Here is a 13,582-nt window from a genome sequence, read left to right as displayed (position 1 = left end):
CTCTCTGCCTGGCACTGCACCTATAACTTACAGCTTTTTACTTTCAAGTAGCAAAAAAGTAAGTCATTAGGAACCTAAGAAAACTTACTTTTCAGGTGCAGTAGAATGCAGCAATTCCTTCTATGAGGGAATCGGTGCTTTGTGCAGCTTTGTCTGACCAGGAGTATGACGTGCATCCTACAGACATATTCATTTCACCAGAGACCTTTCTGAAAGCTCTGTAACTAAATTATTTTCCAGGCTTACGTGAGTCATTATAAGCCAGACCTTGGGAGTCACTGAAAATACAGAAGACAATTTTAGAACATTTAAAATAATAATAATAATTAAAAGAAATCACATTTCAGGAGAAAAGAGAGGAAAAGTAGTTCAAAAGTAACTGAATAGTCAGGTTGTTGGTTTTTTTTTTTTTTTTTTTGTAGTTGTTGTTTTGTTTGATTGAGATGAAAATCTTGAATTTGCCCAATTGCTTCTAAAAGTCTTTGGGAAACATATTTTTCCATTAGATTATCTCATTTTGCTCAAGACGAAGACATGAAGAACTGCCAATGTTTGACAGAATGCAGAATTTTTGTTTCAGTTCAATCTGGTTTTCATTGTCCTCTAAACATTAGAATATGGTTTTGCACCATTTCTAATATTCAATAAAAACTCACGTTCAGTTTTGCATCCCTTTGCAATGGGATGAAGCTCTTCAGCTAGGGAGACCTGAAACTGAGCAGCTTATCAGCAAAGACAAGGGCTTTGGAGCACCAGTAGTAAAGCCTCTGATCTTTCTCCTGGCCCCTCAGAGATCAGAGCACACACACACAAAAAAAAAGGAAAGATGAAATCCAGATAATTTAACTTATTGCATAAGGAATGTTAATAATTCTATTGCCAAATCACCTAGAAGGTCATTTTAGATACTCTGTATGTACTAGCAAATGATAATCATCTTCTGTCCAAGGAAAAATCCCAATTCAACACCTCTTCATAATTCTTCTGAGAATCCCCTCTCAGCCCCCACCTCTCAGAGTAGCTTTCAGCAGATCAGTTCTTTGATTCAGCCACCATTCAGCAGCACAATTCTTACTGTGAGTGCAGGAGAGGTGGTGAGAACGAACCAGGATGCACAGAGTTGGAAGCGCTCATCCCTCTCCACAGTAAGGTGGATTTATGTCAAAGGAATAATAAGCAAAACGAGCAAATCACTCACAGCTTTCAGTAGCCAACATGCTCATCTGTAATGGCCTTGTGGTCTATTTCTGTTTCTCAGCAAATGAAGCATATGGTGAAAATACAAGGAAAGGCAGCCAGCATATACAGAGTTTGTGACATTAAGCCAGGATTCAGAAATTCTACCTAAACCAAGTCCACAAACCATCTCAACATTACATAATGAAGACATAAATACCCTTTGCTTGGGAAACAAATCTAGCTGATTATCTCTAGATGTAATTTAGACCAGGCTGGTGATGAGAGGAACTGGTAGCATAATGATTTATTTAGAAAAGTTTTCTAAGGAAAAAAAAAAAATCACATCTGGCATTAAGAAATATATTACTTAAAAAAACCCACGTATACATACACCTAGTATTGCTGCCAAAAAGAAAACTTGGAAAGCATAATAAAACAAAATACCAAAGCTTTGGAGACTTCAGAACGTTATGCACTGGCACAAAACCATTCTTAGTATTTTTACACAACGGCAGCATGCTGCAGGCTAAATGTCACCGTAACCCAATCAGATTCACCACTCCTCCTTACTCGACCCGTAAGACACACCTCAGTTTATAGGAATAATGGCATTGATTGACATTGATTAAACACAGCAAAACATATTTGTTTTATACAGCCTCCAAAGTGCCGTGCTGCTTGAGCTCACTTGTATTGGTTGACCTTGGAAGTAGTTGAGTTATGGGCAGTTCTAGCTGCAATCTAAACAACCATCAAATCATACACGTTGTCATGTTCTCATTATCTGGACTTTGTACTTTCATACCATGGAGGGGTTTTCACATAAATTATACAGGAAATGAAGCAAAATGTAATTATAGTGTCCAACATCTCCAAGGCAGATAGACAGCACGAGGCACAGAACAGAGTTCAGCAGTCAGCTTTCAATAAATGTCAGCAGGTAGGAAGGATCAGAGTGCAGCATACATCACTAAGTCACCTGCTTCAGAACTCTATCATTATCTCATCACAGGAATAAGGGGTTATAAGGTTATGGCAATTTCAAACAATCAGCTTTAAGCAGATTTCTCAAAGGGACTTCCATTCTTTACTTTCAGACATCTTCATTTGGTTTTTAACATATACTAGAAAATTCTATTATGTCATATGAAATTGAGTTATCTCAATGAAAACGTTTCTACTAAGGATAACCTAGACATTTAATTTCATTAGTACCCTCAGTTTTACAGCATAACAAGTTTTCTCATAATAGCTTTTTATTCTCAAAAGGAAAAGACACAGCTACAGAGCTTTTGAATATTCTGACGTGATTGAGCTGAACAGATGAAAGGTACTATAATGAACAAAATCACATATTTGCCCTTGACTTCAGCAGATGATAAATCAGGCCCACAGCCTTTGCATTAAATGTTTGTAACCTCCTTTCTAGACGGGAGCACAGAAAACTGTCACATTTTCAAGGGGAGATGTTTTCTTAATTCATTTTTTACAGGATAAAAGTCTTGGGATTTTGGCATGTTTGGATACGGGGGAATCTTTACAGCAAAAGAACAGTAAAAACAATGCAAAAAAAGTTATAATATAGTTGGAATCTCTGTGTTTCAAATAATCTCAAATAATCTTTTCCCCCAAGGACCTCACGATGCAAAAACCTGTGCCTTACGCTGCTACTAAATTAAATATTAATGTGCACATTATGGAGGTGGAGTGAGTGGTGGTTGTGATTTTTCCTCCCTGCCAGCACACATTAAAAATGCCATTTTTCTTAAGTTTATCTATTGCGTTCACTGCTCTCATGGTATTTTTATATGTTCAGTAGGTGAAACGTTTTGAGAAAACCCCTTAATAGACAGTATAGGCTTAGCTAAATTACATACTCTGTGATATGTGCTCTACAGATGCACATAGGCAGACTCTAAGGCTCAGCTCATGCACAGCAATTTAAGCCTTGGTAAATGGACTGTGGATCACAATCTATTATTATTATTTAGTTTTTCATTGATGTTGCACAGCAGAAGTACAGTGATCAGCTTCATGTTTTGCTCTCCTTCCCCTTTTCCTTATGACGGTGTGATTATGAAGTCCTCCTGTACTCACAAAAATTCATTTTCACATATTTTTTAAAAAGCCTATGCTCTTAAAGTCTTAAGATACCCAGATCTCTTTATAATTCAAGAATATATCCAAGATGAAAACACAGAAATTGTATAAAAGGAATTGAAACTTTTTTCTTCAGGTTCAATTACATAAGCACAATTTCTTTATATACTTTATATACTCCTAAATCATCTTAGCTGTAACTAAGATTAAGTTTTGGTAACTGGTTTAAATACCTAAAGAACTAAGCTGAACCAACTCCAGGTTAGGGAGTTATTTAGCTCAGCCTTTGCAATTTGTATGTTCAGATAGACCTTGAAATTTGCATTCTAATTTCAAGCACAAGAGAGATAATATAAACAATGAAAGTAATCTTAGAAAAAAGAAAAAGGAAAAAGAACATGAGCCAGAGTTAGTTCTTTAAAAGTCATTAAAAAAAAAAAATCTTACTTTTATCAGCAAAAGGATTTTCCTTTGAGGCTTCGCTTCCATTATCACACAATGAATCTTCTGACATCAGAAAAACAGATGTTCACTTAAGTCTGCACAAATGCCAAAAGCTCTTTGTCTTAATATCCACTCTGGAACGACTTCTTTGTTAATGAGGACAGATTAGCAATTTATTAATGTTCCTGCATCTGCTGCTGCTCCTGAGCCTTTCCCTTCAATGTGGTCCAAGTCAAATGCTATACAAAATGAGTCTGGAAGAAAGCATATAAAAAGTATATAAAGTATATAACCAGCTTTGTACAGGCAGAAACCCAGTGAGGAAACAGGGTGAGAATGGTGTGCTGCTATGGTTTGTAAATGTAGCAGTATGTAACTGAAGTTGATGTGGCTGGCTATGAAAAGTGGACCCAGGACCCCTACATCTGTATGCAGCAGTAGGCTGAGTGCAACCCTCATGCTGGATTGTGTTGGTCTGAATTAAGTGCATTGGTAACTTCACATTTAAATGTAGTTTCCAGAGCTGAAAAAACAACCTGTGGATACACTTCTTGCTACACAGACAGGGACAAAACCCCACGTAAAGAACGGAGTTTCAGAGGGGAACCTAGAGGACTTGGTATCTCCCTCTTGTCTGAAGGAATCCGGCAGTCACATCTTCTGCACACTTCTTGCAGAGAGAGCAGAAGGCTCCACCGTGTGGTCAACTTGGTTCTTTGTCATTATCAGACACTGGCAATCACGGCTGTTGAACTAGAAATCTGTGTAATTTGGGTCTAGATGTCCATCCTATAGCAATGGCCTTGGCTCACATAGACTGATGCTATTCCTTCTTCTGCTTTTCCTGTAACTTACTTGCACTACACATGTGATGTTTCTAGCTGATAAACAACTACATCTACTTTAACTGCACACTGAGATGCGGTGCTGGGAAGCTAAGAGAACACTGGGAATACTAAATTCACATGAAGTTAATGTGAAAGTCAATAAACAATTAAAACCCTACAAGAAATCCAGATCAACATTTCAAACTTAAAGGCTATCCCTCAAATTCATTAATAAGAAATGGTGAGTAACTAATAAGGGGAAAAAAAACCCCTGAATTTTGTAACATTCAAGATGCTTTTATTTTTTTAATACCTTATATTTACTTTATATTATTCCTTCCTCAGCATAACTATTCCATGCCCTGCTAACTACTGAGTATCTGTAGAAGTCTAGAGAGATTAATATTATTTTTATTAACACATATCAATGGGAAAGCTAAGTGATTGGATACTTAGGCTCTGATTCAAAGTATGTTGAAGGCTTTCGGTAGGTTTTTTCAGTGCTCTCTAAAGGCTTTGAAAATGCTATAGTGGGACCAAGGAGACCCATTGTAAAGAACTTGTAAAGAGACTCATTGTAAAGAATATTATCACCATTTCTATAGGATGAGAACTCTACTTTCAACTAAATCCCTGTCCTGGAGTAACTGAAAAGGTGGGAACAGAGTGCAGCTTCCTTCAAAGTCTTCACATGCTCCTACCTGAAGAAAAATTCATATATTTATCTAAGAAACATCATCTGTGGAAAGGTAAAGTTCTCATAATAAATGAGATGTTTTTGGAACAAAAAGAAGTGTCTGATTCAGATGAGTAATGTGTTTTTCACATTTCCTAGAAATATGTAATGTGACTCCGTTGTCTGAGTGTCACAGAAAACAAGTCTTCTTGTAATGATGAATAATACAATGAACATACTGCAAATAGCAGAACACAAAAATCAGCCGGGAATCCAGATCACATCATGTGCCACGTTCACAGAAGATTCTGAGGAAGGTAAATGAAATGTTTTTGGGGAATAAAAATGCCATTTCAACTAGCAGAGCATCTTTCTGAAAATTCCTTTCTTGGCTGTTAGTTTAATTCACTGTTTACATACTATGGAAAAACTTCTTGAAAGAAAATGATAGATCAAATATCAAGTGGACATTGGAATAGATAAATACTGCAAAATATATGTTTCCAAGTACAAGGTCCAGACATTTAAGCTGCTCTGTTTAAGAACAAGCAGCTAATCCGATTTTGTTTTAATCTGATTTGGAATTTGTAACATGACCTAATATGAAGAAACCAGATCAATGAGATTAGGAATCTACACCTCTCTAAGGAAAAAGAGCCAATAGAATAATCCACAGACATACACAGAGACAAAACAATTGGAATCTGAGCTGAATGTAGCAAATCAAGATTCTATCATTTGAGATAACAAGCAATCATTTCCTGGAACATTTAGTATTAATATGATTTGTTGTAGATCGGTCAGGAATCAAGAATACCTGAAAGGGTATGGCTGATGCCACTGGATGACAAATCTGCATTTTAGAAGAAGACTCTTACACATCTATTACTGACAATACATCCTCACCCTGGCCAGTGCAGAACCCAGCAAGAATTTCAGGAAAAGAAAGAAATGGCATAAAAACAATTCCTGAAGTATTTGTCTCCTGATTAGGGGACGCATCTAAAGGTAAGATGTTATAAAATTGGGAAATGTAGCAATTAATCAGCTACCAAGCAGCAACGGGAAGAACTGGTGTGACATGCATCATGTAAGACCTGATGCTGGAGCTCAGTTCTGGAAATAAGGAAGAAGTTTCTTAAAAAAAGGATAGGGAGGCACTGGCACAGGTTGCTGAGAGTGGTGCTGGGTGCCCCATTCCTGAAGACACTCCAGGTCAGGCTGGATGGGGCTCTGATCAGTTATAGGTGCCCCTGTTCAGTGCAGGGCAGTTGGACCAGAGGGCCTTTAGGGGTACCTTCCAACTCAGACGATCCTGTTATCCTATGATTATCAGTTATTTAGGATGTTACAACTCAGAACGATATATCCAAACCAATCTAAAAACAATTCCTTTGTGAGACCGTTATAAACAGCATATTGTCATCTCTAAACATGCCAGAAAGTCCGGATATCAGAATATCTAAAAGCCCAATTAGCTGTGAGTTTCACTGGTAGCTCATGAGCCATCAATGTTTCAGCAAACACGAAGATGAATTATCAATTAAGACAAATTATTGAGAGGTTCCTAGGAACAGAAGTTACAGGGAATCAAGGAGGTGCCTGAAGATTTTATTTCAGTAATAAACATCTGTCAAAACCCAAATAACCATGTCAATAACTATTACATTCTTGGTAATTAAACTTTGATTCAGCTCTCAAATCCTATCCCACATCTCAGATCTGTTTGACAACTGCTTAAATCAATTTATGTTGCTTTTTTCCCCAAAGGTAGATGGTTTGGCTGTTTAATCCTTTTCATTGCAAGATCATCTGTTGGGAGTAATTGTCACTGAGCATTTAAATGAATGCAACAATAAACTGCAATTTCCTGTTCAGATAGCAAGACAATTTCTTTCATTTTAATTCTTTTCTTTGTACTCATTTCTGAATCATAGCCAACAGTGCTATTCTCAGTGGTGGACCAAAGCCAGGATGAACTCAAGAAGGAAGCAAAGGACAGAGCCTCTCCAACTACCCATCTCTCCATGATTTTCTAGTCAGGATATTGTTGTAGCAGTCTTTTGCCATAGCCTCTCAAGACCGTGCACAGAATCTTGATTTCCAGTGCATAAACCTCCCAGTGATAAACCAGGGGTATATTTAGAATAAAGGCATGAGCCACCACCAAGAAACCATTTCCACTCTCCCCATCACAGAAGGAAATAAAGAGATGAATCTGAGGATGGAAATCAGAACATCACCAGTACAAATCATAGAATCACTATGGTTGGAAAAGACATCTAAGATCAACCTTCCACCTACCACTAACATTGCCCACTAAACCATGTCCCTCAGTGTCACATTCTCACAGTTTTTGAACACCTCCCACTACATCCCTGGGCAACGTGTGCCAAAGCAGCACCACTCTTTCTGTGAATGGGTCAGCTTGCTAGAGATGTTGAGGAGGTTCCCTTAAGGGATTTGAAGAAAAACAATATTCCTTGTATGATATTTCTTAGAGAAGATCATTGACTGAATTATCTGCACCTACATGCCCTTGATAGTATTGATCAATACAAATCTGTTCCTAAAGTAAACTTGCTTAGTCTCTGCCTTCCTATGAGCTGAATACACAAAACCCTCAGGCAAATGAATGTCGTTTCTACTAAGTGAGTATCCTTTGTTTTGCTGGTTTGCAGAACAAAGTGCCAAGAAAGAATGGAGGGGAGGAGAGTAAAGCAGTTATGAAAAGAAAGGAAATACCATCCCCAAGTTGAATTTAGCTGGTTGAGTTGGCAGGATAGGAATAGTAAGGGTATAATCAGAGAGAATGGGAAAATAGAAGGCATCTAGTTGATGGAAGCATAAAATGGACAGCCTTTCAGCCTGTCTGTAATGCTATTAAAGCTGTTAAATAGTTGTCCTTCCAAAGCTCCTTAAGGAAGCCAGCAGTGACTCTGACAACAGCTCTGCAACAAAACAATATATGGAGCTTCCTATGAAGCTGAGGGTTCATCATGGCACAGGCTTTCAGCTCCACAGCCCCAAACTCTGCTCTCCTCCCGGTCAGCCCATGGCAGCTCATGGGGCCCTGTGCAGGGCTGAGGCCTGGAAATCACATGCATCCCCAAAGCAGTGCAGCAGTGCATCCCTGCTAATAAGTCTGAGGTGATTAGGGGGAAAAGAGGCATGCCACAAGACTCTGTTCATTCTGACTCAGCCACAATTTGCTGAGGTGAGGAAATAAAGCTTGCAAGCTGGCTGTTAGCAGCAAGTCACTGAAGTGAACATGCCCTGAATCCCCGCAAGATGGCTGCAGAGACTGCAGCACTGCAGCTGGAGCTGTGCAGTCCCAGTCCGAGGGCTGGAGGCTCAGAATTTGAAACACACAGATCTCACCGAGATTTTTCAAAACCCTGTGAGGAAGGATGAAAAATTTAAATGAAACAACTCTTCTTTTTTGAGGTATTTTGTTTTCTTTTTGCCTCATTTGGTTTTAGGTTATCATATGCTGCATAAACACGTTTCAAATCATCAGCATCACATTGCTTTTCGTTCTACTTTTTTTAAAGGAAATGTTTTTTTAGAAGATCTGAAACCATGACACTTCTTTCCTCTGCAAATAAGCTTTTTCTGTTGGTTGCACGGATTGCCAAACCTGTCTTTCTTGTATTTGGCTGTCATTTAGCTGTTCTTGTTTATCATCCATGTTCAGTATAGATGAGGTATTTCTTAGCATTTTCTATTAATCGGCCCTTGCACACCCTAACTCGATACTAGCTGTGGACTTACACACAAGTTCAGCCAAGCACACAAGGACAAATCCAGACATAAGCTTGGGTATGAAAAGCCTAACCAGTCACCTTGCCCTGGAAACCTTGCACTGATGAGGAAAGATCAACACAAACTTAGCCAAAACAGAAATAAATCAAGACAACAGAACAACAAAACAAAAACCTAAGCTGAGGATATTTACTCAGTCTTAATGTGAACAGCTGCAATCCACATTCCATCTCATCCTATCTCAGACTGTTTTAGCACAGGCAGTGCAACAACTTCAACACAGGAAGATCTACATGTACTTACATAACTCTATGTTTTTGTGGTCTGAAGGACATAACATTGATTTTAGCCTGGGAACATCTTCTGAAACAGATATTAAATGTCATCACAGCCCAGGATTTTGTTATAGCCCATCACTAATTGCAGCCTTAGTTTATGAAGTCCCACAATGAAAGGCTACACAAGAGTCTCCCAAATAAGTCTCTATGCTGAAACCTAGCAGTTACCAACTTTCAGAGTTCCTGTACATTTTTAAAGCTATTTCATATCTCTACTGGAGGAAGCTTTTGTAATAACCATTAAAGCAGAGTGTTGGGCTGTAGGCATGATTACTTATAGGTTCACATGTCCTTATAATGTACCCATTTTTCAGTCTGATTCATGTAAGCTTAGTCAAAGTGCAGATGTCAACCTCAGCGATAGCCTCATCAGGAGCCAGTTACTATTACTGGCCTTGACTTCCATCCAGGTCTAACGAGTAACAAATACTTAGTACCTTTGGGTTTTATCCTCCTCTTCCTGCCCGAGCAGCAAGCAGAATTATTCAGCATCAGACCTTCATTGACCTAGTTCATCAGAAAAAAAACCCAACACCAAACACACACAGCTTTTCAACAGAAATCAAACTTCATGGCTTCATCTAAACCCAGGGCTTTAATTTTCATGATTATAGGGTATGCAAAGTAATGTGAGTCACACAGATATCCGCTTGGATATGACCATAAGACTTTGTTCTCTGAACCCTGAATGTGCACATTTAACCTTCTGAAATCAATTTATATAGTCATTACTAGCTGTTGTTTCATGCTTGTGGATCTGAGGCTTGGCTTTTATTGAAGAGTTGATTGATTAATTTCAACATTGCAGAAACCTCATTTAGCTAGGGGGACATTTCTGTAGTTTAATTTTCTAACTGAAAAACAACCACAAGAATACATTTAAATTATCTAATTTTGAAGCTCTGAAGCTTTTCATGAGAATTTGCATTTGGACATATGTTACTTGTTTTTTGAATACACTTTCAGTCATTGCGTCACTGAAATTAGACATGTGTATGCATTTACCCCCATTACCTACCAGGGAGTTTGAAGGGGCCCTTCCTATAGCCCGGCTGCATCTTAAGACTTGTAAAAAGAGTGAAAATTATATATCCCAAAACAAGGTCCATCATATGCCAGATAGAGGTGAAGGTGCTGGATCTGTATGAAAGGAGAGAGAAATGCTGAACCAGGAAAAACTATTTTAGAATTATCTCATTACTAAAGCAGAAAGGACAGTTCATCATTTTGTATCTGTTCCATTAAAGTAATTTCTCACTAAAAGAAAATGCTGCATTAATATTTAATTTGAAATTAAGTGAAATTATGATAATTTGAAAAAAAACAATTGAAAATTAATTTCTTTCTCCATTTTCCCTTCTTACTTAATTCAATATGTGACAAAGAATCTGTGTGAGTGAGAGGGAGCAGCTCTTTAAAGCCACACTTCACAATTGAAAGAAAGTAATTGTTAATATACAGTGTTTGGGGAAACTTGAAATCTTCAAAAACAAATGAAAACATGGAACACTGTCATTCACAAACCATAAATCATAGTCTTTGAAGTATAAACAAAGCACACTGAAATAGAATTGGTAAGTTTTATCCAGGCTTAGGACCAAAGGAAGTTGCAAAAGGAAGATTCTTCAGTGAACACATGAAGTTCAAGAACTTGTATCATCAGATGAATTACAAAAAGATAATTACTTTCCCTGCTCAAGAAGTTACTCTTTTCTGTCTTTCACAGCAATACTGTACTGCCTCAGTCACGCTGCAGCTGATTAAAAAAACCCACAACAACACAACAAAAAACCTGGTAAGAAACACTTCAAAATTGATATCAATTAATACATAACTCTCAGAAATGTAAAACATCCGAGAAATTAGGGTATGTGCTGAAGCAGAACTAAAATTTATGCATCATCAGCTGAAAAAAACCTAGTATTAAATTAGCATTAGTATTCTAATATAAATACTGCCTTTATATCCATTCAGTTTAAATCACGGTCTCTCCTGAATGTGTTTTGTTTTCCTATAAATATGAGATACAGATTAATATAAATGTATCATGATGAATTATGGAACCAAATTAAAGGTAATAAGAAATTGTATGCCTTCAGATGATTTATGCCTGCTATCCAAAAAGGCCGTGTCAGATATTAAGGATAGACTAATCAAGTGCTGTTAGCTCATTAGGCAACAAAACAAGTGACACTAAGAACAAGTATGCTTAATATGGCCATACAGTATTTGATAGTGATGGCTTTATTGTTCCCATCTACTGCTCTCCACAACTGGTTTGCTTTTTCTATTCTGCTGGTTTTCTTTACTTCTAATGCCCTTCCACATGGCCCAATGATTCTGCACATTTAAACAGCCTCCACTGATAGCTGACTTATTCATACCTTTCAGGAGGCACAGAGAAGCTGAAGAGCATTACAGATGCCCATTGAAAACATCCCTTACAGAAAGGTAATTTCATGCCCAAGAGAGATATTTATTTGTCCACCTCTACCCCTGAGGTTAAAGACAAATTACCGAGAAATCTCGGGGAAAAAAACAACCTAATTGCTTAAAGGAGAGTTAAGTGGCAATCAGAAGAGACTCTTTGGTTTTACTAAAGCCAGTAACCACAGACAATCATTTCTTTCCAGACTCCTAAAAAAAACTTCCAGACAAAGCTGTCTTAAAAATCCTTATCTTAAGGAAATTCTGGCAGGGGAGCTGCATTGTGGGTGTGAGGAGTGCTTTACAGCAATTATCTCCTATTAGTGGTGTTTAAGTAAGAAATCAACATTCAGCTCTTCCCATACATAGACAATAACGTCCCGGAGGCGGCTAACTCATAAGATCAAAGAAGTATCTGTGTGTGAAATAGCGAAGCACAGTCCATCCTTTCTTTGGCTAATTAAGCACAAACCAGTATTAACAGCTTTGAGAAAATCCAAGAGAAATTTAAGCATCTGCTATTTTCCACTCATCTCTTAGACTGGGCTTTCTTGGCATATGAGCTGTCTTTTGGCTGATTTCCACTACAAGAAGAGAGCTTGTATGATAGGAAAAGTCAAGAAGAGTCCTCACTTTCCCACCATCCATCCTCACTCCTCTCCAAAAGAAAGTGATAAGACCAATGCAATCTCTTTGGGCATTGAAGAACACATCGTTAAATTATATTTATATATACATATATATATATAGTCATATATACAGCTGAAATATTTTTGACCTATTTTCCCTAGACATGAAAATACTTGGGGATTCTTGATGACCCTTTTGATGACTTCCTTTCTTGCCACCCCATCTGCGACAGATGACTGCCTTCCTGGCTGCTGCTAGCTGAGTTTGTGAAAAAGCAGGATTGCCAACAAATCAGCCAAATAAGAAAAAGCTTGTAACTCTCCTCCTCCTCAAATACTTTCATGTATCTACATTCTGTAAAAACTCTGTGTTCCCACATTTACCAGGAGCTACAAACATTACTGAAGAAGGAAAAATGCACATAACTAATCTTCAAAATGATACTGCATGAAAAGCAATCAGTCTTCTCTACAGAGTTTGACCTCTTTTATCAGGAGTTTACAGCAGTTGATGCCCAAAATAATTAAAACACATTCTCTCTAAACAGTTCCAGCTCTGGTTGAAGCAAGGCTACAGTGAAATGTAGTTTGGGGTCTTATATAAAACACTAGAAAAGAAATCACAGCAGTATAAATTACATTTTGATCTCTAACATAGACAGTTTAATAGGCCAGATTCAGCAAAGCATTTAAGCAAATGTTTAAATCCCATTGATTTAAGTGGGATTTAAGCACATATTAAGTACTTAGTTGAATTGTGGCCATACTGTGTAGGGACTCTTAGAACAAGGAAAGCACAGTAGGCTTCGAGGATCTTTATTTACAGCTCAGATGTTAACTTAGCAAATTTGGCTTAGGAACTTGTATAATGCAGAAGGAGCCAAGGACAGACTGCAAGAACATTTGGCTGCCCTGGGTCACTCCAGGATAACACAACATATCAATATGGGGTAGATTTAATTTCTAAAATACTTTTATCTTTTAATTTACCATGTTTAAGTTACAATTAAGGTGCACCGCCTTAATGCATCATTCAGCGCTTTATTGTACATACAGACTTCAGATGCTGCCAAATTTCTAGTGCTCTCAGTTATTCATCTCTGTTTCTTCCCTCCCACTTTTAACCCCAACCTTCTGGTTACAGGGTGAGGAGGAGGCAGATGACATTTGCTGTTTGTCACTCAGCTCTCACTGTGC

The 13,582-nt window shown here is 37.8% G+C and overlaps 1 protein-coding gene across 1 annotated transcript in view; it reads right to left on the bottom strand.

The window, feature by feature from the left end:
• Positions 1 to 13,582, bottom strand: part of TMC3 (transmembrane channel like 3) — a 37,708-nt gene that overhangs the window by 22,405 nt on the left and 1,721 nt on the right. Inside the window, exons 3-6 of the mRNA XM_090148979.1 lie at positions 10,348 to 10,469; positions 9,767 to 9,836; positions 3,727 to 3,977; positions 89 to 278 (exon numbers count right to left, since the gene is read on the bottom strand). The gene's annotated coding sequence lies outside the window, so the exon portion shown is untranslated. The remainder of the gene's footprint in view (positions 1 to 88; positions 279 to 3,726; positions 3,978 to 9,766; positions 9,837 to 10,347; positions 10,470 to 13,582) is intronic.

This window comes from Phasianus colchicus, chromosome 12 (genome assembly GCF_987193195.1).
Source record: "Phasianus colchicus chromosome 12, bPhaCol1.hap1.1, whole genome shotgun sequence".
NCBI lineage: Eukaryota > Metazoa > Chordata > Aves > Galliformes > Phasianidae > Phasianus > Phasianus colchicus.
Note: the sequence above shows the minus strand (reverse complement) of the source record. Positions and strands in the feature narration are given on the sequence as shown.